The sequence below is a fragment of the Polistes dominula genome, unplaced genomic scaffold, assembly GCF_049000335.1.
Source record: "Polistes dominula isolate Pdom_NZ unplaced genomic scaffold, Pdom_raw_medaka contig_77, whole genome shotgun sequence".
Lineage (NCBI taxonomy): Eukaryota > Metazoa > Arthropoda > Insecta > Hymenoptera > Vespidae > Polistes > Polistes dominula.
Window position 1 is genome coordinate 1,699,031 of NW_028301152.1, and position 25,599 is coordinate 1,724,629.

The following is a 25,599-nucleotide window of genomic DNA, read 5'->3' on the forward strand; positions in this document are numbered from 1 at the left end:
GTTCATTAGTACAATAAACTGTACTGTAGGATTCGATGCTAACATTCAACCATTTTCGAGATTTTTAAAAAGAAATGTTTAAAATATTGTTATAATACCAGTAATAAAAGAAGATTGTATGAACAAATTTAAACTTACCACTAAAATGGCTGTAAAGTTTTAAGCCTATATTAAGTTCAAAAACTTTCCAATCCATCGTTGTTTATTATATTTGGTATAAGAATGCATGTAAAATTATTTTCTTGAAAATGGTTGAGTATTACTACTTGCATGGTGTACAATTTTAATGAGAATCCCTGTAACTGTGCAGAGTTTAAATAAGAAATAGGTATTTTGAAAATCTAATGGAACCCTTTGTCAGTTCACTGTCACAATTTTCGATATAATTATATCGTCCATTAAATATATCAATCTAATTAAATAATATTTAACAATATTAACATTTGGTTCTGTTTCTATTTATAAATTTAGTTTAGATAAATGAACAAATATTTTCAGATTATTATATTAAAATTTGTTCTATTTGTATGTCAAAAATTGAATAAAAATCTTTTTTTTTTGGAAAAAAAACGAAACAAAAGTAAATCTATCAATTTTTTCAATTTTGCGTTTGATCATATACCGAGCTATACTACTTGCAGTATTTCGTATTACCTAGCCTCGACTATAATAACATGTATGCATATATATATATAGTACAAATGTAAACTATAAGCAGTATGACCGATTGCCTACGTCATTGTAGAAGATCGAAAGCCAGAGCTTTAAATCGATTCTATGGTTATTTTACACAACGGAAATAGCAACTGTTGTTTCTACGTTCAACTTTATTTACACGTTTTCCTGTACTAGAAATATGTAGACAGTCTAATTCGTATTATGTAACTACCTATAGCTATATACCTATGCATATATATATATATATATATATATAGGTATATAAGTAAAGCATGATAAATTTACTAAATAATCACTGGAAAATTCTAAAATTAGCTGTATTAACAATTCACTTTTATTCAAAAGCATTTAATTAATGTTGAAAGTATCTTTGTGGTGAAATTTGTTTTTCTTATCTGATCTGATTCTAATCTATTATCGTATTTAAACAGTAGTAGAGTATACGTAGAAATTTATCTTTCAAAGGAGAAAATCTTATCTGAAGGCTAATTTCAATATTAAAACGTGGAAAATGAAAAGTAAAATTAAAAAAAAAAAAACCCCCGTTTTTTCACATTTTTAAGATGAAACTATAAAGATATTGAATTCCTCATTTTTTACAATTATTTTCATTCAAAATTTCATTTGTATATCGATATTTAAAGAACTCTTATAAAGGAACAAAACAAAAAATTAAAAATAAAAAATTATCTTCATATTTTGATATGAAATCATTGAGCATTATGACTTCTACAATTTTCACAATTATTATTATTCAAAATTTAATTTGTATATCGATATTTGAAGAACTCTAACAAAGAAACTAAAAAAAATTAAAAAAATATTTTCACGTTTTAATATGAAACTATAAATATATTGGTTTCTACAATTTTCACGATTATTATAATACAAAAGTGAATATCGATATTTGTAGAACTTTAAAAAAAAAAACAAAGAAAAAAAAGCAAAAAAAAATAGAAAAATAGGAATAAAAGTAAAAAAAAATTATGTTCATATTTTGATAGGAAATCGTTAGATATTAGCTTCTCCAATTTTCACGATTTACCGTAATTCGAGTAAGGTTGTAGTAACTCGATAGTAAGTCGTTCCTGTATACGATAAACAGTATACGTCAGGATATTACTCTTCAACGTGGGTAACGTTTTACGTCCGTAATAAATATTCTAAAGGATTGCTTCCTCATCTATATATATATATATATATATATTGTGGAACGTAAGAGGAACATAGTGTGGGTATTAAAAAGCTACTATTTCTTCCGGTATTTCACATTTTTAATTTTTCTCTTTTTTTATTGATGTAAACGAAACTAAGTTCCGATCTTTGGTCAATAATTTTTTTTTCTCTCCTTCTTCTTCTTCTTCTTCTTCTTCTTCTTCTTCTTCGTGTTACTCATCAAACGTAAAATATCAATTAAAAAAAAAAAGAACTGCAAAAAATCGAAGCTTTTTTCTGGATAAACACAAATGTATTTAATACATAATAATTTATTCCCGTTCATTTCTGGTTGAAATAATATCGAAAAAAAAAAAAAGAAAAATGCATTTATTCGAATCTATAATTTCGATTGAACGATGAATATACAGAGGACGCTTTTCATTTGTATTCATTCAAAAATACTGTTAGAATATTCTACGATAAAAAATTAAAAAAAAAAAAAAAAAGAGAACATTTGTGTTTCGAATGCAGAAAAAAAATTTGACATTCCATTTAAAAAAAAAAAAAAAAAAAAAAAACATAACGATGACTTTGATGTCTCTTTTAAAAATGTAACTTAAAAAAACGTTTCGTTTACCAATACATTTGCTTCCTAATTTAGTTTAAATATGCAAGGAAACATTTTTTCCTACGATTAATATTTTACGAGTTATTTTGAAACGTCACGTTCCGTGACTTATCCTGTATATATATATATAAATCGTAAATAATTTATTATACAAAGTCGTAACAAAAAATAGGAAAAATTATAAATAATTCGAATTATCGTTTATGGAATTTATAAGAATATTAGAGGTGCCCCTTCACGCGTTGCTGTAGCTCACAATCAGTCCGATACACACGTCTTTAAGTCATAATTCGCAATAAAATAATATTGCTATTATAAATTGAGATATAAACTATTCTATCTTTCAAGTTGGATAAAACAGCATACAGTGTGCAAAATTTAATTCAAATCGGTTCAGTAGTTTAGGTGTCCATTGCGGACAAACAACGTGACACGTAATTTATATACATTAAGCGGACCTTCTACTCTGCGATTTTAAAAAATATTTTTTTTTTTTTACATTTTCCGAATGTATATATACGTAGAAATATTGTATTAAAATTTCAAAAAGATCCGATGTCTCTAACTACATTTTTTTGCTGCCAGAACGTAACTACCTCGGACCGCTTTCCTGAGCGTTCGGCGCGCACGGACGACTCTTATCTTGTTCAATCCCTTTCTCTTTCATTGTTTATTCAAGCAGTTTTTTTTATTGTAATCTGTATAATCCTTCTTATTGTCAGGTATATTTTTCGGGGGATCAGACATAGAGAAATATATAACTGTCTGAAGATGATGATATATAGATTATTAAATTATAATGATGTTAATGGGCTAATAATTTGAATAATACGTGGCCCATTGCTGGGCCCATTAATCGGCCAATGATCAACTACCATTAATGGGCCGATAATAAATTTTATTAATGGGCCGATAATAAATTTTATTAATGGGCCGATAATAAATTTTAATAATGGGCCGATAATAAATTTTATTAATGGGCCGATAATAAATTTTATTAATGGGCCGATAATAAATGCCGGTAATGGGCCGATAATAAATGCCGGTAATGGGCCGATAATAAATGCCGGTAATGGGCCGATAATAAATGCCGGTAATGGGCCGATAATAAATGCCGGTAATGGGCCGATAATAAATGCCGGTAATGGGCCGATAATAAATGCCGGTAATGGGCCGATAATAAATGCCGGTAATGGGCCGATAATAAATGCCGGTAATGGGCCGATAATAAATGCCGGTAATGGGCCGATAATTAACTGCGATATAAAGCTTTAATAACTGCGTAAGGAACATGGCACCTAAACACCTGTTTAACGGCAAAAAAGTTGTTGAAATTGCGTGCAAAGTTTCAGCATGTATCTTTAACGAAGGATTTCAAACAGTGATGAAGATAATGGAAACGATGGGCATGAAACTTGGGCCAGGAGCGATCGACTTTGCTAAAAGACGCGACGACCGACGTATCGAATCTGCGAACCGTCGAAGCTCTGAGTGCTCAAAAGATGCCAGATCAAAGTGGAAGAAGGCAAGACTAAGTACAATTGTTTTTTTTTTTTTTTTAATTTTGTTCAAAAATTGCTGTTAAATGGAAAGATAGAAAATGTTTGCAATTTTCTAAAACTTATGTCTAAACTTTGAAACGATACCAAATGTTTCATACGTTTACTCGAATACAAATGTTTAATTAGGTTAACAATTATTTAATGATTAACTAAGTATTCATATTCGTTGTTTTCTGAAAGGCCCTTCACATTGTTAAATACGATCCTAATTTTAAATAGCATTGTGAATAATTATTCCCTTTTCATATCTCTCTAACTTTGTATTTACCAATGAAGTTTAACAACAAGTGTACTTCCCTTTTTCATTACTTGAAAACTTTCTCTGAAGAAATGTTTTATTTACTCGTGTAAAGGAAGTTTCTTTTTGTACGATTAGAAGGAGGAAAAACAAAATAAAAGAAAATAAAATAGAATCATGTCTAGTAAGTAACTCCATATAAGTATCTAAATACATATACAAGTAAGTAGTAAGTTTCTTTGTATATAAAATTCTTGGTATAGTTCTCGACAAACTCTATCCTCGTTTGGATGTTGTTTAATAAACCGATATAGACGATAAGTTTAAGGAAATGCATACGTACTAAATTTATATTTTCATTTTCTTCTAGTGGCTAAAAGTAATTAAATTCTTATTTTAAGGAGGGAGTAGGGGGGATACAGTTATTGCTCTTGAACTAAATCTAATCGTTTAATGTAATATAATATGAGCAATAAAAATATTTAATTAAACAATTAGACAATATATATTTCTTTTCATTTTCTATTGTATGTAATCTTTGACAATGGGATTTAGTTAAAAAAAAAAAAAAGGAAATTGTAACAATTGATATTACGTTATAATTTTGATACGATAATTATTACACATATTATAGGAAATAATTTCTTCGTTAACGATCAATCCAACTGTCGAATATTATTGGTTAAATTATAAGATTTAATGGGTTTCTCGATTTAAAAAAACAAAAATTATTACTTAATCATAATTAATTTAAAAATGTATTTTAATTTGTTACGATCATTTTCAAGGATGTACATTTATTATTATGATTATTATTATAAACCGATAAATATCGGAACCAATATCGCAAACTGAATGACATCTGCTCTGCTCTGATCTGCTCTGCTCTGCTTCGCATTTATCAGGAAATGTAATTACCTGTATTCCCTCCTGCTTCATTCCGTTTTTCTACGGTAACCGGTCATTTTCATCGGATGCAGATTGACATTGAAAAACGAAACTAATTTCCAAACCTAATCGACTTGTCTCACTTTAACATTCGAATCGATTCTTCGAATAACAAATTTGCTTGACGTTTTATTTCCCCTCTTCTTTTATATTTATTTGAATTACATTTAATTGAAATGAATGATGTTTACTTTTTATATTAACACTTATTTTTATTTTTTTTTAAACAAAAATTAAAGATAATTATTTTATTATTAGGTCGAGTCATAAGTAACTTCCGATGCGGTTATGTAGAATCTATTTTTCGTATTTACCTATTATAAGTCACCGAAAGAAATGGATTTTCGATATCACTATATAGATGAGGATTCAGTTAGTCTTCTGTCAACTTTTTGAAGTGAAAACTTCTTTAGAATGGGTGTCATTTGAAAAAATGTAACGGAACGGTAGGCGGCTATGTAACGGAGCGGTGGGAGGCAATGAAAAGGCCGCGATACTAAATAAGAAGAGAATACAATTATCCTACAGCAGATATTTTCTATTCGTCTCATTCTTTCGAAACTTAGTTTTTTGAAGATTTCACTTCTAACACGTGTGATCTGCACACTCTGTCAACTTTTTGAAGTGAAAACTTCTTTAGAATGGGTGTCATTTGAAAAAATGTAACGGAGCGGTAGGCGGCTATGTAACGGAGCGGTGGGAGGCAATGAAACGACCGCGATACTAAATAAGAAGAGGATACAATTATCCTACAGCAGATATTTTCTATTCGTCTCATTCTCTCGAAACTTAGTTTTTTGAAGATTTCACTTCTAACTCGTGTGATTTGCACACATGTTTCTTTATGTAGTCAATGTTACATTTAACCGTTTTTCTTAACCACTCAAATGGATAGTAAAAAGTGCATATTCGACATGTAATGCTTTAAGAATTGAAACCAGGCAATAGCACTAAAGTGGCAAATGAAAAAAATATGCAGCGTATACAGTGCAGGACTGATAACTGATAGGGCAGTCAGAAATTGGTTTGTAAAATTCCGTTCTGGAGATACGATCTTAAAAGATGAACCGAGTGCAGGACGTTTTTCCAACTTTGATGAACCTTTTTTAATGAAATATTGGAGCAAAATTCAATAGATACGTCCAACAAATACAAAGAATGCAAGGTGTCTTGCACTTATCAGTCGCAGAAACACCATTCTTTGTCTCATAAAAAACGGAAGTTATTTAAGACTCGACATAATATTATATGGCAATTAATTAAAGAGATTAAATATACATATATAACATTTTGTTTATTTATTTTTATTGAATTTATTTTCTATATTTTTAAAAACATTTTCTCTTGTAAACTTGTTTACTCCCTCTCTCCCCCCTCTTTTAAATGCATATTCGTGAGATTCAAGGAAATGAGTTTATTTAGTTTGCATTTGGCTTTTGGATATCTAGTGGTTATGGTTAACCTCTTGACTGTTATATACGTTCTATACATATACATATATTCGTCCAACGAAATTTCGCAGCTTTCAAAATGTTATCAAATCAATATTTCTATATAATATAATATAAATTGAATGACGAGAATAAAATTAAAAAAAAAAAAAAAAAAAAAACAAAAAACAAAAATCAATTGAAACTTTTCAATATGAACATTATTACATGAATGTTTTAATAAACATTTTAATTTACGATTAATTTCAATCTAAGCGTATAATATTTAAATTGAATTAGACTTTGGTCCAATTAAATATTTCATTAAAAGCTTAATGTTACATTGAAAAATAAGAAAGAAAAAAAAGATACTGAGATAGAAAGCTTTACTACTATGTCAAATAATTAATAAATGAAGTGATTAAACTTAGGATTTACTTTGTCGCTTAAGAAGAAACAAACTTTTACATGAAAGATGTATTTTTGTTCGTGGTAATACAATATAAAAAAAAAGGGAAAATAAAATTTGTTGACATAAATTTCCGTAAAACTAATAAGAGAACGAAGTAATTTTAAAACGTGATTCTCTTAGACATTACTATAGTTCTTTCTTACTAACTAAAGCCTTCGTTTTATCGTTAAAATTTAACCAAGCAAAATCGTTTTACGAGAAGACTTTCATGCAATAACGTTAATACTAACTTGACGTTCAATTTGTCTCCTTATTTTTTTATATCTTTTATCTCTTTTATCTATCATTCGTGTTACATTCTAATTAAATTTAAAACTTTTTTTTGTATTTATTTTTTATCCTCGTCATTCGAGGAATGATTTAAAAAAATAACGACGACAAAATATGAATATATAAATTTTCATTATTAAAAAGAAGAGAGAGAGAGAGAGAGAACAAAAAAAAATTAAAAAAGAAAAAAATATATAAAATTGTTATATATATTATATGAAAAAATTTTATTAATAATATTAATTATATATTATTATTATATATATTAATACTAATATTTATATATATATATATATATATATATATATATATATATATATAATAATATATATATATTATATATTAATTATATATAAATATAAATATATATAAATATTATTAATAAAATTTATTTATATAATATATATATATATATTAGAAAAATTTAATTTTTCCGGCAAACTTTTACCCATCTAAATTATCTTCTACGTGGAAAATAAAAAAAAATATATTAAAATCGAACGAGATAAACATAAAACGCACATAATGTATATTACAAACCATAAAAGTCCAAATTTTATTACGAAAAGGAAAAGTGTAGATCAGTACTCATAGATATATAATAAATAAAGGTAATAAATTTTTGACATCAGATTTATTATAAACTACATAATCTATGTATCGAAAATTCATTATATAAATTTATTGCAAATGAAATTTTGTTGGTGATTATGAACATAGTTTCAATATTACACACGACTATTGAGGATAAATATATATATCTACATTTAATAAGTATATCTATATATCAATAAATCATATAATTTATGCATTATCTAATCAAAAATCTATTTGAGATCAATTGACATAACATTTACTTAACCAACAATATATAAACAATTTTTACTGATTTTTCTTCATAAATAATATCTAATTCTAATACCAAGATGAACGAGTAATCTTTTTTTAGAATTTTTATCGACCATCATATCGACGTGAAAAAAAAAAAAAAAGAACGATATTAGGTTTGTAAGATTGTTATTTAATTATGAATAAAAAGAAAGACAAAGGTGAGAACAGAAATGGTATGTAACATAATAAATAGATTCCTGTAAGGATAAAATATAAGTATACGTATATGTTTCTATATATACATTTAACTATATAGAGTACATTGTATAAGAATATGCATACATATGTACATATATATATATACACATATACAGTAACATATATGTACATAAAAATACAAGTGGGATACGTTTGTATGGATCTTTTCCTCGAAACGAATAGCAACGTCGAGTTTCCAAGGCGTCTATAATTCAAACGAAACAGAAGGCAGAATTCTTTTGGTCTTTTGTACGTAGTTAGGTATAGTACATATACATATGTATATTTCGAAAGAACCTCTCTCTCTCTCTCTCTCTCTCTCTCTCTAGGTATTACATCGAAACGACTCTAGAGTGCGATTCGAAAGCTTTACAATCCGCAATCCGACAAGGCAAATGATATATTCTCATGGTTCTTGCTAAAGTTCAACGTTGCGATCAATCTGGAAGAGACGTAAACTTGTTTCTAAAGCACCGAACTGTCGTCGTTAAGCTTGGACTATTTGGTCTCCTCGATCGATCATCTAATTTCATATTTGCAACATACAAATATAGTGTATATGTATACTATATATATTGGTAAAATGTTGAAATTTAATAAGAATACTAGGGGTGTACCGCCACGCGTTTCTGTGACTCACAATTAGTCCGATACACACGTCTTTAAGTCATAAATTGAGATATAAAGTATCCTATCTTTCAAGTTGAATGAAACTGCACACAATGTGCAAAATTTTATTCAAATTGGTTCAGTAGTTTAGGAGTCCATTGCGAACAAACAACGTGACACGTAATTTATAACAGTGTTATCAGTTATAATTGATTTATAACAGTGTAAGAGAGAGTTTTATTTGCTTTTAAGCTTCGATTGTTCGATCTCCACGATCGATTCTGTTCTATGTATATCTCGTATTAAGATAACACATGTTGTTGATAAAATATTGATGTTTTATGAAAATGCATTTTCCTTTCAATTTGTATCATAAAATAAAATAAAAAAAAAAATAAAACGATCTTGACAAAACAGATATCAAATTACTTATCAACAATTTGATAAATATTCAATAAATCAAATAATATTGTACACGAGAATATTCAAGCTATGTTACAAAGGATAAAAGTTTCATTTCAATGAGAGTTCTTCAGTTTGCGAATAATCGTTTATATCGTTTCTACGATCGATCATTTTTTTTTCATTTTCATTGGATAAATTGTAACTAAATGTACAAAAAATTATCTAAAAACACATTGATTTAGATTTTAAGTAGAAAATTTACGTTATTTTTATTTTTTATTGAAAAAAAGAGATCTATCGATTGATGCATATATATATATATATATATAAGTATTTGATATAGAATATTTTGAAACGTTTAACTTTAGCAAGAATTTGAACGTAGAAAAATGTTTACCTGCAAATTATAAAGACAAGAGAGAAAAAGAGAGAGAGAGAGAGATAGTATGATTTCAACGAGTTCTTCAGTTTTAGTGAGAAGATAAAAGTGGGATAACTTTACGTGTATGTAAATATGTTGACGCTGGAGAAAAGAAAAGGGAGAAAGCAAAAAAAGAAAGAAAAAAAGAGATAAAAGCGAAACTCTGACGCTATTCTTTCAAACGTTTCAATGAAAAGTGGAGAAAAAGACCTACAGAGATCCAACAATGCAGATTTTTCATTTTCATCTATCTATCTATCTATCTATCTATCTATCTATCTATCTATTTCACTATCATCTCACTCTTTATTTTCTTTCATCTTTCAATAGATTTTCAGTCGATTTTTAACAACTGATAGTAGAGAAATTTCACAACTAAACCTCAACAGAGAGTATTTCGATCGACAAAGAAGGCAACTACTATGTCAGAATTCAATCTCCCAAGAGAAATAGAGAAGTAAATATCGTACTACAGTAAGAGAATTTCCGTCAGTTTCTAACCTATAACCTTTTCCGTCGATGTTTCCTTCATTTTATTCTTTCAACACCTCGTCAAAGGATACCTTAACTTAATGAAATGTTAATAGAAACAATAAAGAAGTTATTATTATTCTTTTTTCTATTCTTATTATTTTCACACACACACACCTGTACTATACTAAAATAACAAATAATAAATATATATTGTTTAGTGACGTTTTCTCGTAATGTTATTAAATTGACTGACTTATTTATGTTTTATTACTCTGGAAATAAATAATAATTAATATATTAGAAATTTTGTATTTTTTAGGTGTGAACATATAAATAAAAATAAATTCTAACTTTAAATATGTACATTCAAAGATCACCGTATTTAGCTTAATGTTTCAAACTTAACGAATGACAAATGATATCTTGCAATTGTTTAGAAAAAAATGTTGGTTTTTTTTTTTTTTTTTTTTTTGATAGTCTTGACCAGTGGTTTCCAATCTTTTTTGTTCTATTGCCCCCCCCCCTATTCCTAAAAGAATATTAAATATTGCTTATCGCCCTCGTTGAAAATTTATTTCTTAATTTTTGTTATTTTCTTAATTGTGTGATCTCTTTTATTTTTAGTAACTGAAAGATGACAAATATTATTTATTGCTATTGCACTGAAGATCTTTTTTTAATTGCACATCCGTACACTTAAAATTCCAGTTTTTATCTTGTCATCACACCCCATGGACAGCTTCATCGCCCACTTTGGGAACCACTGGTCTTGATGAAACCCTAATACAAATCTGACTTGATACGAGAAAGACATTTTTTTTTTGTAATTTTAATGTCTAAATGTCATTATTTTATATGTCCTAAACAATACAAGTAAAAGTATGTTGGTGTTCATATATAAAACACTACTAACTTACACCAATGTTATATCTTAATATTAACGCAAATATGAGTAAATGCATAGTTAAAGATACAGAAACAACAATAGCACTGTAATTTCCTTGACATTAACTTAACAGTAGAGTTGTCTGTACAGACCAGTTTCACCATATCTATAGGGTTAAATTTAAACGTCAACTCGACACGAACGTTCTTATTAAAATTAGAGAACTCGGTCATTTCTCAAAATACAACACCATTCCGTTTCTCCTTCTGACTTTCCGCTCGTAACATTTTTTTCATCTGACATCGGCAGACGTTAAACATCCAACGAAGAGAAAGTAACTTACAAAATGGCTAATTATTTTTATTATAGAAGTGAACATTTCTTTAGAATCGGGGTGATTTGAAAATAGTGAAACGATAGAACGTGAAATCGATGAAACAAAAATAATTCATTCATTCATTAAATTCAATATATAATTTAATTTTATATATTAATTAATTAATTAACTAATTAATTAAATTCTATATATAAAAACTCAGTGTCACAATATGTTTGTCCATTAATAATTCCAAAACCACTCAACTTATTTTAATGAAATTCATTTTATTTCACGCGTTATTTTGTCCAACTTAGCACATAGCACAATTTTTATCTATTTTTATGTATTTTTTTATTACTAATTTAAAGATTTTTATTTAGAGGTTATCCAGGTTCTATAAGGTTCTTTCAATAGATGGCGCTGTATTACAATTCAATTATTTCGAAGCTTGCTTTTCTTTGAAGGTTTCACTTCTACGCGGTATGTGATTTTTTTCTTTCTCTTTTTTACCATATTGCTCATTTCAAGTTACAATTTAAAACGCCTTTTCTAATTGTCCAAAGTCTTCCAACCCTACCATTTCACGCCTCCCCTCATTCCTACCAATCACTTATATCCTATCATTTATCTTTATTTTTTTCTCTTCCTTAAACGAACTACGACTTTGTGAAAACTGTAGAAAAGAAGAGATCCCCTTTTTCTCTCTTTTTCTTTTTTTTTTTCTTAACCACGAACCAATTACCTCCTTTAACGAGATCTACGAGATCACGCTTATAACGAGACATATTTTTTTTTTTTTTGCAAAGTCAGACGAGGTGGTGTTTTCAAAGGAAAGTAAAAAAAAAGAAAAAAAGATCTATGAAACGCGTAAAGAGCAAGGTTGAATATCATTTTACGGTGTTCCTTTTTATTTATAAAAGTAAAAAACGACAAAAGTATAATATAAGAATATCAACTGATCTTTTTAGCCTTAGCCTCACCCCCTCCCCCTCTCTCCTCCCTCCCCCCACACCCACCTCTTTAACTTTATTGCTTTTATTAGATAAGACATATGTGTGTGTGTGTGTGTGTGTGTGTGTGTGTGTGTGTCTGTGGTAAAATTTTATAACTAATAAAAGAAAATTTGAGTTTCCTTCAATCATGATCGAATTTGTTTTTACGATTTTCGACTTTTTATATTTTCACGCGGTTTAGGATAGAAAAAAGGAAAAAAAAAGAAGAAGAAATAATAGGTATACTCGGGTGGAATGGTAAATAGGAAAGGAAATGGTAAGGTAAAGGAGGAAATTTGAAAAGGTTAGGAGAATGTGTCTCTTTGTCTCTCTCTCTCTCTCTCTCTCTCTCTCTCTCTCTGTTTCTCTCTTTCTCATATCAGGAGACAGTTGCAAGCAGGCATGTGCACACGAAACATACCTATTTTAGCTCTCGGCAAGGTATTACGTTGTTCTCACTCTACTGCAGATTAGTTTAAAACAAATTGTCTTGCCATCTGGTTTGTCATTGAGTTTGTTTGGTGCCCATAATAGTTCGCATTCGTAATGCGAATCATTCATGCTTCAGGTAAATTGAATTTGACTCATTTTTATCTGTTTTTCGTTTTATTTTTATTTTTATTTTTATTGTTATTGTCTCTATCTGTTTTTTTTTTTTTATTGCTATTGCAAAATTTTAGAAAGATAGAAAAAAATATCTACGAACGACAAGATCACGAAGATCAGATAAAAAAAAAAAGAAAAGGGAAAACGATCGAGATAGGGAATTTCTGCTGTTTTGGTATAGTACTAAAAAAAAAATTCTACAGATTATAGTTTATTTATGTCCACCAAGTGATAGTTGTATTACGGTAGTTACCTTTTTCTTTTTACTGCTTATATGATCATTTTAAAATGTATATAAGTGACTTTTTATAATCGAGATGATTATGATTAAATAATACAATCTTTAAATGTGACCATAATTATGAAAGTGATCTAAATTAAAATTAATAAAAAAATGAATTTATCAGTTATTACGCACTACATTATTATAAACTAAATAAATTCAATGTAATTTTCAAGATATTATCAAAAATGAATCGTTAGTTAATGTTTGTTTTTTCAATATTACATAGAATTCATATAATGTTCAAATAGAAATCTTGAAATATTTCGAAACAAGAGATATATGACTCAAACCACTTTCATAATTATGGGCACAAATAATATTAAGCTCCTTTAAAATTTCTAATGATTTATTTAGCAATAAATATGATAAAATATTGCGCCATTGTAAGTTATAAGAGTGATAACAAAACAGAACGAAAAAAATCTCAACAAAAAGTTATCAATTATTAACGATAAATTAAATAATGACATAATGTTGTATAAAGAATTAAAAAAAAAAAAAAGTCTTTTTTTATTTTTATATCGTTTGAAAAAAAGCAATATCTATTGTAAAGGTTTTATTTACATTTTTTAATTCGAAGTAGGGGACTTCCCACGATAATGGTGCTACATACATATACAGACTGTATTTAGTTTTTATATCACGAGTTTAACATTTTTACGATGATTCTACTTTTATCTAGTTTTCATCTATAAAATAGTAAAAGTTTCATCGGAGTGTAAAGTAAAAATCTGAATTGACGAATAAGATTTCTTTTCTTTTTATTATTATTGTTATTATTATTATTATTATTATTATTGGGCGTATATAATAAAAATGAAAAAGTAAAAAAAAAAAAGAAGAAATTTGTGTATTATACCATTGGTTGAAGATAAAAGTTAGTAATAAAATGTGGAACATTATGAATCCCTTTAGGACTATACAAAAGGATTAAATAGACTTCGGAACAGTCGATGGATTTTGAAAATTCTTTGCAAAAGGTAATTTAGAAGTTGGAAGTTTACAAGGATAACGCTGGCGGTTGATATTACCGTGTCGAGGACGTACCACAAGGAGGTCAACTGGGAATTGGTTCTATGGAAGAGGATAGGAATCTACGACCCTGAAGGGTGGAGCCCGATCATATGATTTACGTAGACGTGACCTTTATCTAATATAAGATCGTTTCGAACTTTAACAATTTTGAAGAAAAAAAATGACATCGTTATAAAGTTTCATTTTTTATCTGCGATTAATCCTACATGATTGAACTATCCTTTCTTGATCGTAAAATTTTCTATGATTATTATTTTTCTTTTTTTTTTTCTAAACCACTATAAACGATGAATATATATATTATTATAAAAATATTAATTAATCGATATTTGATATTTTTATATAATATATTAGGTCGAGTCGTAAATAACTTCCGTTTTTTATGAGACAAAAAATGGTGTTTCTGCGACTGATAAGTGCAAGACACCTTGCATTCTTTGTATTTGTTGGACGTATCTATTGAATTTTGTTCCAATATTACCTTTAAAAGGTTCATCAAAGTTGGAAAAACGTCATGCACTCGATTCATCTTTTAAGATCGTATCTCCAGAACGGAATTTTACAAACCAATTTCTAACTGCCCTATCAGTTATCAGTCCTGAATTGTATACGCTGCATATTTTGTCAGTTGCCACTTTAGTGCTATTGCCTTGTTTCAATTCTTAAAGCATTATATGTCGAATATGCACTTTTTACTATCCATTTGAGTGGTTAAGAAAAACGGTTAAATGTAACATTGACTACATAAAGAAACATGTGTGCAGATCACACGTGTTAGAAGTGAAATCTTCAAAAACTAAGTTTCGAGAGAATGAGACGAATAGAAAATATCTGCTGTAGGATAATTGTATTCGCTTCTTATTTAGTATCGCGGTCGTTTCATTGCCTCCCACCGCTCCGTTACATAGCCGCCTACCGTTCCGTTACATTTTTTCAAATGACACCCATTCTAAAGAAGTTTTCACTTCAAAAAGTTGACAGAATGTGCAGATCACACGTGTTAGAAGTGAAATCTTCAAAAAACTAAGTTTCGAGAGAATGAGACGAATAAAAAATATCTGCTGTAGGATAATTGTATTCGCTTCTTATTTAGTATCGTGGCCGTTTCATTGCCTCCCACCGCTCCGTTACATAGCCGCCTACCGTTCCGTTACATTTTTTCAAATGACACCCATTCTAAAGAAGTTTTCACTTCAAAAAGTTGACAGAAGACTAACTGAATCCTCATCTATATAGTGATATCGAAAATCCATTTTAGGATCATCATTTCCAATAGATTCTACATAACCGCATCGGAAGTTACTTATGACTCGACCTAATATTATTGATTATGAAATAAAATATTATATTGAATTTTTGTGCCATTATATCGTAGTAAAAATATGTGACCATATATTATTCTATTTATTTATGATTAATAATATTGAATGTCTATTTGTCGAATCTATATATATATATATATATGTATTGATTTTAACGTAATATTAAAGTTTGGTTATGAAGTATAAGAAAAAAATATTAAAGTCGAGCTTTCACAAGTACGGAAGAAGATACTTTAAACCAAGAATGGTGAAACAAACTTAACTTTTAAAATATTAGAAACTTTCGAGAGTAACCCGCAAAAAGCTTAAAGAACTTGTAATATTGAAACTTTTCTTTGTACTGCTACATCCTTACTTATTTTGCTTCTTACTAAAAAAGAATAGAATTACTAATGTCCGCATTCGTTAAATTTGTTTATTAACTTTTTGTTTTTTTTTGCTTTAAAAGGATTGGATATCTTAACATTGAATCTCTTTTAAATCTTCATTCTTTTTTATCTCGAGCAAACAAAAAAGTTCTCCTTCTTTCATAGTGTTTTAATTGACGAAAGATTTAATTAATTAATCGTTTGATCTTTAAAATACTAATTGAAATTTAATATCAACAAAATTAAAAAATAAACGTTTCTATTTATCATCCCAAATCAATTTTATTTCGAACAATTTTCTAATTAATATTTTTCCAAAATAATATATATTTATCACAAAATTTCATTAATAATAAAATACGAATAATTATTTTAAGCTACTACCCTCTTTGTATAACAGTTAATTAACATAACTTTTCTAATTGACTCATAAAATAATACATTAATCTTAAATTTTATTCATGATAAAATATTAACGTGATTTATTTTATGTGCTACTCTTTTAAGGGTTAATTAAACGCAAACAAAACATTTAACGTTAATAGGTAATTAGTATCAGCAAATTTTGTGAAAGTTTAAAGAGCGATATATATATATATATATATATTTATTTGTTTATGTATATAGAAAGAGAGTGTTTTTTCTTTCAAGGTAAAACTTATTGTTGACTTTCTTGTATTTTCTCTCTCTTTCTCTCTCTTTCTCTCTCTCTCTTCCTTTTTCTTTTTTCTCTTTTCTCTTTTTTCTTTTTTTCCGCAAAGTATTCTAGTTTTAAAGACATTTCAGACTTCGAGGTCAGACTGTGTAAGAAGACACACGTGCATCGTATATTTCAAACGACAGGAAACTCGCGTTTTTACGAAGCCAGCGTACAAAATAACCCCCTATTGGATAGACGAGGAGAGGTGAAGAGAAACAGAACAGGGCTGCCGCAAACCTGTGGTAGGACTTAAAGCTTAAGGGCTATTGAAGTAGATCGAGAAAGAGAACGTGACTTAAGTGTGAAAATATACTCTTCTTGTTTTACGACTAGATGTTATATTATACTTTTTCTTTCTCAACATCTTTTTTATTTTCTCTCTATCTCTCTCTCTCTTTTTCACAGTTTCTTTATTTAGTAAATGTGTCAATTATTATGACAATGGAATAAGTCAAAAAGAAAAGAAATGAAAATAATTATAATACAATTATTTTTATATCTTCTTAATATATATAAATGACGTGTCACGTTGTTTGTTCGCAATGGACTCCTAAACTACTGAACCGATTTGAATAAGATTTTGCACACTCTGTGCAATTTCATTCAACTTGAAAGATAGAATAGTTTATATCTCAATTTATAATCGCAATATTATTTTATTGTGAATTATGACTTAAAGATGTGTGTATCGAACTGATTGTGAGCCACAGGAACGCGTGGCGAGACACCCCCTCCCTCTAGTCATTAAATAAATTATACTTATTACTTTGGTAATAATTTAATTCAATGTTGTAATTAATTGTAACAAACAATCCCTCATATTACAAATTATCAAACATCGAATTGTAGATTTAAACAGTCAAAAATGAAAATTGATAATATTATTCCTTTAACGATTTAATTTTGATTTTTGTAATAATATAAATTTGAAAAAGGTGAACAAATAATAAAAGAAAAAACAACACTTACGTATAATGTAAGAAATTTGAATTATCAATTGAATCTTTGTAAATTTACTTCTAATTACTGGATAGTAATTATCGCACGGTTTAATTAGCATTCAACGATGCTTTTCATTCGATTAATCTTCTTTGAATAACTTGGACAGATCTTCTACGTTGAAAGGACACCTCTCCCCCATCGACATCTCCCATCAGTTTTATTACTTTAAACGAGTTTGAATGAAACTTTGACATAATGAAAATGAAGAAAACGTACAATGATTATTGCTGTTGTGAAAATGGTTCGTTATCGGTGCGTTATTAATTACTTTGAACACATACACACTCATCGTATTTATATATATCAACGGTACTTTTCGGTTCTCTCTCTCTCTCTCTCTCTCTCTCTCTCTTGTTCTCTCTACTCATTTTAACGAGAACATTAAGCGTTGATTTAGGTTGAGATCGAGTCCTCGAAAGAAAGGTCCATTCGTGTAAGCATCTCTTGACCCGACCTATAATACCACTTGTGATACGTACAAAGATCACTGAGAAATAAATCGACCTTTTTAAAAAGATCATATCTTAAAAACTAAACTTATTGTATTCTCTTTGAATGTAAACAACGACGATTCATATATGTACAATTGTATATTACACCCGTAGAAAAATGTATCTTCCATTTAACGAAAATTCCAATATATATGCACCTATATTATATATATATATATTTTATTGTTAAAGTATTTAAAACGTCATCTCTTTCAAATTGTTGAAACATTTGATCGAAATGAAGTATTGAAAAAAACAAAACCAAAAAAAAGATACAAATAATAAAAAATCACAATTAATTGGATATTTTATTAGATATATTTAAAACGTCATTTGGAATTGTTGAAAAATTGATTGAATTAAAGTATGTAAAAAAAAACAAAAACAAAAACAAAAACAAAAATAATAATAAAAAATCAGAAATTAATTGATGAACAAAATATATTTTATTAGATAAATTTATTAACTCATCTCGAATTGTTGGAACATTTTATCGAAATGAAGTATTGCAAAAAAAAAAACAAAAACAAAAATACAAATACAAATAATAAAAAATCACAATTAATTGGATATTTTATTAGATATCAAATAGTATTACTAGATTTATAAAAAAAAATGTCCTAACTCAACTGGACACATCTCCTTGTACATCCTCTAGGGACCAACCTCCGTGCAAATGGACGTTCACGTGATCTATGAGATTTTACGGTTAGTTCCGGTAACATACCGCAATCGTCTCTAGGGATAACCCTACTTTCTAACAACAACTAGACGAATTTACTCTAAATGGGTATTAGAACTATGTATTACAAATAAAAGTGCAATCAAACATTCCCTTTTAAATACATTTTGAGTAAATCGTGATTGAATGCGATTTAAATTACGCTTAGAAACTTTTGTCTCTTCTTTTACCTATTTTTTTCCTTTTTTTCTTTTTTTTTTTTTTGAGCGAGAGGAATGAAAAGGGCACGGGGTTTTTCTTTTCTTTGCTCATTCATTTCTCCCTTTCGGTTAATCCGTAAAAGCAAAATCTAGTCACGTTTTGCAACAGAGAGAGAGAGAGAGAGAGAGATTTTACACTAAAACGATCCATCTAAACCACGAATGGAATTATGGTTACTACTGACAATGAGTGTTCGTTACTTTTCAATCCTTAAATTGGTCAGATTATTTTATCTTTTTAAAAAGGGAGATAAAAAAGAAACAAAAGACAGATGTGTGCAGATCACAACACAGTTAGAAGTGAAACTTTCAAAAAAAATCAAGCTTCGAATTAATTGAATTGTAATACAGCGCCATCTATTGAAAGAACCTTAACAGAACCTAGATAACCTCTAAATAAAAATCTTTAAATTAGTAATAAAAAAATACATAAAAATAGATAAAAATTGTGCTATGTGCTAAGTTGGACAAAATCACGCGTGAAATAAAATGAATTTCATTAAAATAAGTTGAGTAGTTTCGGAATTATTACTGGACAAACATATTGTGACAATGAATTTTTATATATAGAATTTTATTAATTAATTAATTAATTAATATATAGAATTAAATAATATAGAATTAAATTATATATTGAATTTGAATAATTAATTAATTATTTTTGTTTCATCGGTTTCACGTTCTTCCGTTTCACGATTTTCAAATCACCCTGATTCTAAAGAAATTTTCACTTAAAAAAAACAAACGATTAGATAAAATTCGATGAATAAAATTAACGATCATTCCCCTCTCCCCAGTGCAGAAATTTTTCCAAATTTGTATTTCGAAATATTTTGCAATAAACTAAATCGTTATTAAAACACATTAATGTTTTCTTTTCTTTCATTTATTTCATAATAATACTGTAAACGTTTAAGTATAAATATCGTGCAATTGGTAGGTTAGATTCTTCCCTCAGCCTTCTTATACACCGTAAATACTGATTTACTGACTTTCGGTGTAACAGATTGGCAATTTTACGTTCTCGAATGGCTTCGTACACCATTGAAAGTTTCAATGGCAATTAACTTCTATTGAATTTTTTAACAACTAAGATCTTAATTGCTTCATTAATGTTTATCAAGTTTAATAATAATCGTACGATTTTTACTAAGAGTTATAATTGTTTTCATTATTATTTTATCTTCTTTTAAAACTTAACAAAATTAAAAGAAGAAGAAGAAGAAGAAGAAGAAGAAAAGAATAAAAACCAACGATTAACAATTATTAACAAAATTGTCACGAAAACGGACGGATCCAACGTTTAACATTAACACTGACGTTTTATTACAAAAAGAGAAAAAGGGGAGGGGAGGGGAAACAAAAAAAAAACGAAAAAGTAAAAAAAGCCCCTATACATTTTTCAGTATAAACGTGTTAGAGTTAAAAGCGAAATCCTGTTTCAAGAGGTTGCGGAACCCTTCTGAACGAAGTTTTATTGCCAATTGTTCGGGGGATCGAAAGAAGGAAAAGAAATGAAAAAAAAAAACAAGAAAAAAAAACAAGAAAAAAGAAAAACTTTTTCGTTTCTTACACTTTTACGGGTAAACACTTGCCGTTTTACATTCAATTTCATTTTCCTGACGCAACCTTGGATCGTGAAGTAAGGTCTCCTTGTGCGTTTTACAACGGGACTTCTTTAAAAAAAAAAAAAAAATAAATAAATAAAATGGAAAAACAAAAAAAAACAAAAACAAAAGGAAGAAAAAATGAAGAAGATGAAGTGAAAAAAAACGATGGAAAGAGAAAGAGAGAAGAGGGAGGGATTTTTTTTTTAAATGTAGGTCAACCCTAGAAAAGAAAAAAAAAAAGGGGGAATATATAAAAAACAAAAAAAGAGAAAAAGAAAAAAAAACTGGTAAAAGAATAAATAGAAAACAAAACAAACTGTGGACTTCAACAAGATTGGCAGCACCCGACATTTTCACATTAACTCGTTGAAAATCGAAGAAAGCTTTTCATCAAAGCGTGCGGTGAAAAATTTATATTTCAGCATTTATATATTTCTCTCTTTATAATCTAAATATATATATATATCTTTTATCTATAATCTTTTTATCTTTTATTGGAAGGAACAAAAATTCGAAGAATAATCTAAACGAATGTTTTTAAACAAAGCCACGAGAATTATCTGTTATCCGTTATACCCGCCAAACAAAAAGAAAAAAGAAAAAAAGAAGAAAAAGAAAAAGAAAAAATACGAAGAAAAAAAAAAGGTTACAAGGATTAAAATATATAGATCGATTATTGTACGTTCGATTCGATGTCGAAAGTTCATTGCCAGTGTTCTCCCCTCACGCCATTTGGCCTTGGCCGATTCGAAAATGCAAAGCTTTATGTTTTCCTTTCTTTTCTTTTTTTTTTGTTTTTTTTTTTCGTTACCTTTCAAACCCCCGTACCCTTTATTCTCACCCCCAAAGTCTTTAACTGTTCGTACACTTTTCAGTCATTTATCACTCAAAGCCCATCCTCGAGTATGCGACCTTGCGATGGTAGCAAAAGTATGTATATATGTATGTATGTATGCATGTATATATGTATATTTTTACGACTCTTTTGCACCGCAGTTATAAAATGGGTAGATAAAGAGAGAAAAAGAAAGAAAAGAAAGAAGAAAAAGAGAGAGAGAGAGAGTGAGAGAGAGAGAGAGAGAGAAAGGGAGGAAAAAAATATGCGTTTGTAAAATGTGGGTCAGTGGTGGTATGGGAAAAAACTGGGACCAGCTGGTAACCACGACAAAAGAAAAAAGAGAGAGAAAAAGAGAGAGAGAGAGAATATATATATATATATATATATCCTATATATATATAGGAGAGAAACGAACGATCCATTATCACGAAAGTATCAGCGTGCTCGCGAGCAACGGGGGGTTAAAGAATAGAGAAATGGAATGGGTGATAAAAAAAAGAAAAAAAAAGAAAAAAAATAAAAGAAACGAAAAAGAAGGTATAGGGAAAGAGGATAAGAGAACACAGAACCACCGTAACCCGTAAACGTACCGATAAAGAATATAATTCTTTTTCGAAGGACGAGACTAGACTAGACTTGTAATCTTCGTTATTAAGGGGAGCAACCGATTCGTTGGTATTTTTTTTTTCTTTCTTTTTTCTCTCTCTCTCTCTCTCTCTCTCCAGATCGTGAGATGCTTCTTTCACTCGATTATTTATACGTCTTTATCTATTTTTTCTTTTTTTTTTTCTCTTTTAGTTCTCACATTTAAATAACATTTGTTGAAGATCGAGTTTTCTTTTTTATTTAATTACGTAATTCACCCTTAACCCTTTTACTACGGGTGTGTTTTCTGTGGCGCAACTTTTACTGTAAGGGCTATTAATATGTGCAGCATAAATCGAAACTGCAATTTATTTTTGAGGATGTTGGTGCTGATATTTACGGTTTTTCATTGAAAGATACAAAACATTAAAATTACACGTCCATAATGAGATATTTGATATGTTATAACTGCATATGTTCATTGTATGTAAAATACACGGTATTTTATGGAGGGCCACTATAGTGGCTTATAGTAACGAAAGGGTTAAGGTTAAATCATCTGTCTTTGTAAATGTTTATAAGTGATGAGTAATCAATTTGGAATTGTTAATAATGTATCAATAAAAAATGAAACTTTTGTAATTGTCGTTCAAGTATTTTCAATTTTTGGGAACTCTTATTTGTTATTTTTAATTTAAAATACCAATTATAAATTAAACAATGTTATTTTTTTGTGTATCATCATATGAAACACGCAGTGATATAAATTGTGTGTTTATGATTTATAAAGTTAGTCGGACATTTGTAAATATGATGCGTTTAATATTTTAAAGTAATTTATTTCATCTCTTAATATTTTCCATACATATGTATATGTATATATATAACCATACGTAAGTCCTTTAGAATTAAACTTCATTTTGAGAAACTTCATAAATGTAAAAGATTCTAATAATTATAAACTTAATTACGGAATATGTACATTATACTTATTTTCTTTTTGTCAAACTCGTATAACACATATGCTTGCTTTTATTATTTTAAAGTAATAAAAATACAAAGAACAACGTGAAAAGTACAAAGCGTAAAATTTCTACAAATATACTATAACACGTATGTACACATACGTATATATATATATATATACACATATACAGATATTTAAGAGAAAAAAAAAGAGCACATGGGGGCTTAAATTAAAAACGTGTGCCATACATTATGATATTATTATCCTACGTTTAATAATGTTTTATCGTACTCATAAAAATAAAAAAGAAATCGTATTAATAAATGCTCGCCTTTGAAATTACCTTTTTTTTTTATTATTATTATCTCAATGCCATTTATTTTCTTAAACCAGTTCCCGAAGTCAAGAACAGTACGTTCAACCTTTTAGATTATGTCCTTTATTAATGTCATGGTTATTTTATTCATTTTTCTTTAATATCATTTCTCTTACTACATTTTCTAAATTGTTGCATAAGAAAGAGAATGATAAACGATGAATAAAAAATATATATATATATATATATATATATGTGTGTGTGTGTGTGTGTGTGTGTGTGTATGCACTTATATAAAATTACCGTCACGGTCAGATCTCTTCCCTAAAATATCTTGGACCACTGATTGACGAGAGGCTGCATATGAATGCATATCTGCAAAGCGCCAGTGATAAAATGGCAACGGCTGCAACTACTCTGGCACACGAAATGTTAAATTTCGAAAACTCTAACTCAGTGTTTCTCAACCTGCTTAATGAATTCGGCCCAATTATATAACACGTAAACATTTGTTTGTTTGTTTGTTTGTTTGTTTATTGTTTTTCAAAAATATATTTCACAATAATTATTAATATATAAGTAATTAATATATAATAATATTATAATTATAACTATATAATTAACTATAATAAACTATCCTATCTTTCAAGTTGAATGAAACTGCACACAGTGTGTAAAATTTGATTAAAATTAGTTCAGTAGTTTAAGAGTCCATTGCGTACAAACAACGTGACACGTAATTTATATATATATATTAAGATAATATTAATATATAAATATATTTCAATAATAAAAATAATTAATAAAAATATATATGTATATATTAAACAAAATTTACGATTTTTACTATTTACAGCTGAAGTATACACGTGTGTGTGTGTGTGTCTATATATACAACTTTAGTGAGCGTCTTCTTATTATATATTTAATGATTTTAATTAGAAAGGATTATTTATAACAAATGAATTTAAGCAAATACAAAAATAATTCTAAAGAAAATATCTGTCATTAAAAATCATCATCTTTCGTTTTAACTATTATTTATATACCTTTTAGTATCAATTTAATACACAAAGTAAATTTTTGTTTAAAAATAGATATATACCTATATCTTTCGAATATCAAATAATATCCATCTGTTATTTTATTTCAGATGAAAATTTTCAATTCAAAATCACCGCTAAGTAGAAACGTTAAAACATATGTAATTTATTGTAAACAATTCTAAATATATTAATAGAATACATAAAAGTATTAAAATAATTGTTAATTAATCAAATCAAATGTATATTGTAGTTAAAGAACACGGAATATAAATTTTACGTACCGTCGTTTTCAAAATCCATAATAAGACTGGCTCATTGTCCTCTGTGAAAGCTCTTCTATTGTGTGTGTGTAATTTTTGTTTATATTACTAACGAACTATCGATAATAAGAAAATTATCCTAGAAATGTCAAACTATTTGTATACTTTTAGTTTATCGTTGGGAAGGTGATATGAAATTTTAATATTTCAAGTATTTACGCATATATGTATGCATGTTAAATATCAAATTTAATCAATGAAATGAATAAACGTATAATAATACGATCAATAATATATTTATATAAAATTTATATAATTAATTAACATTAACCAGTTAAGTGTGGCAATCTGTGTGCAGAGTGCGTTTCGGTATGTGTCGCGATAATCAAGCGATGACGGATATAGTCGTCAAACACGTTTAACTGTCGATACTTCATGTATACCTATTCTTCAACCGTAAAAAGAATAAAAAATAATCCATTTAATTTAAACGATCTATTTTTTTTCAGTAAAGAAATAATTAAACCATTTGTTCATGTATTACATTTATTACATATTTATTTAAACACAGGTGTCATACCGAACGTAATTAATTTTTGAATCGAACAATAAATACGTAATATACAAAAATTACGAAAAAAACAAA

General features: G+C 28.0%; 1 protein-coding gene across 3 annotated transcripts in view; it reads right to left on the reverse strand.

The window, feature by feature from the left end:
* Calx (sodium/calcium exchanger 3) overlaps positions 1–25,599 on the reverse strand; it is a 105,950-nt gene that overhangs the window by 52,045 nt on the left and 28,306 nt on the right. The window lies entirely within an intron of this gene.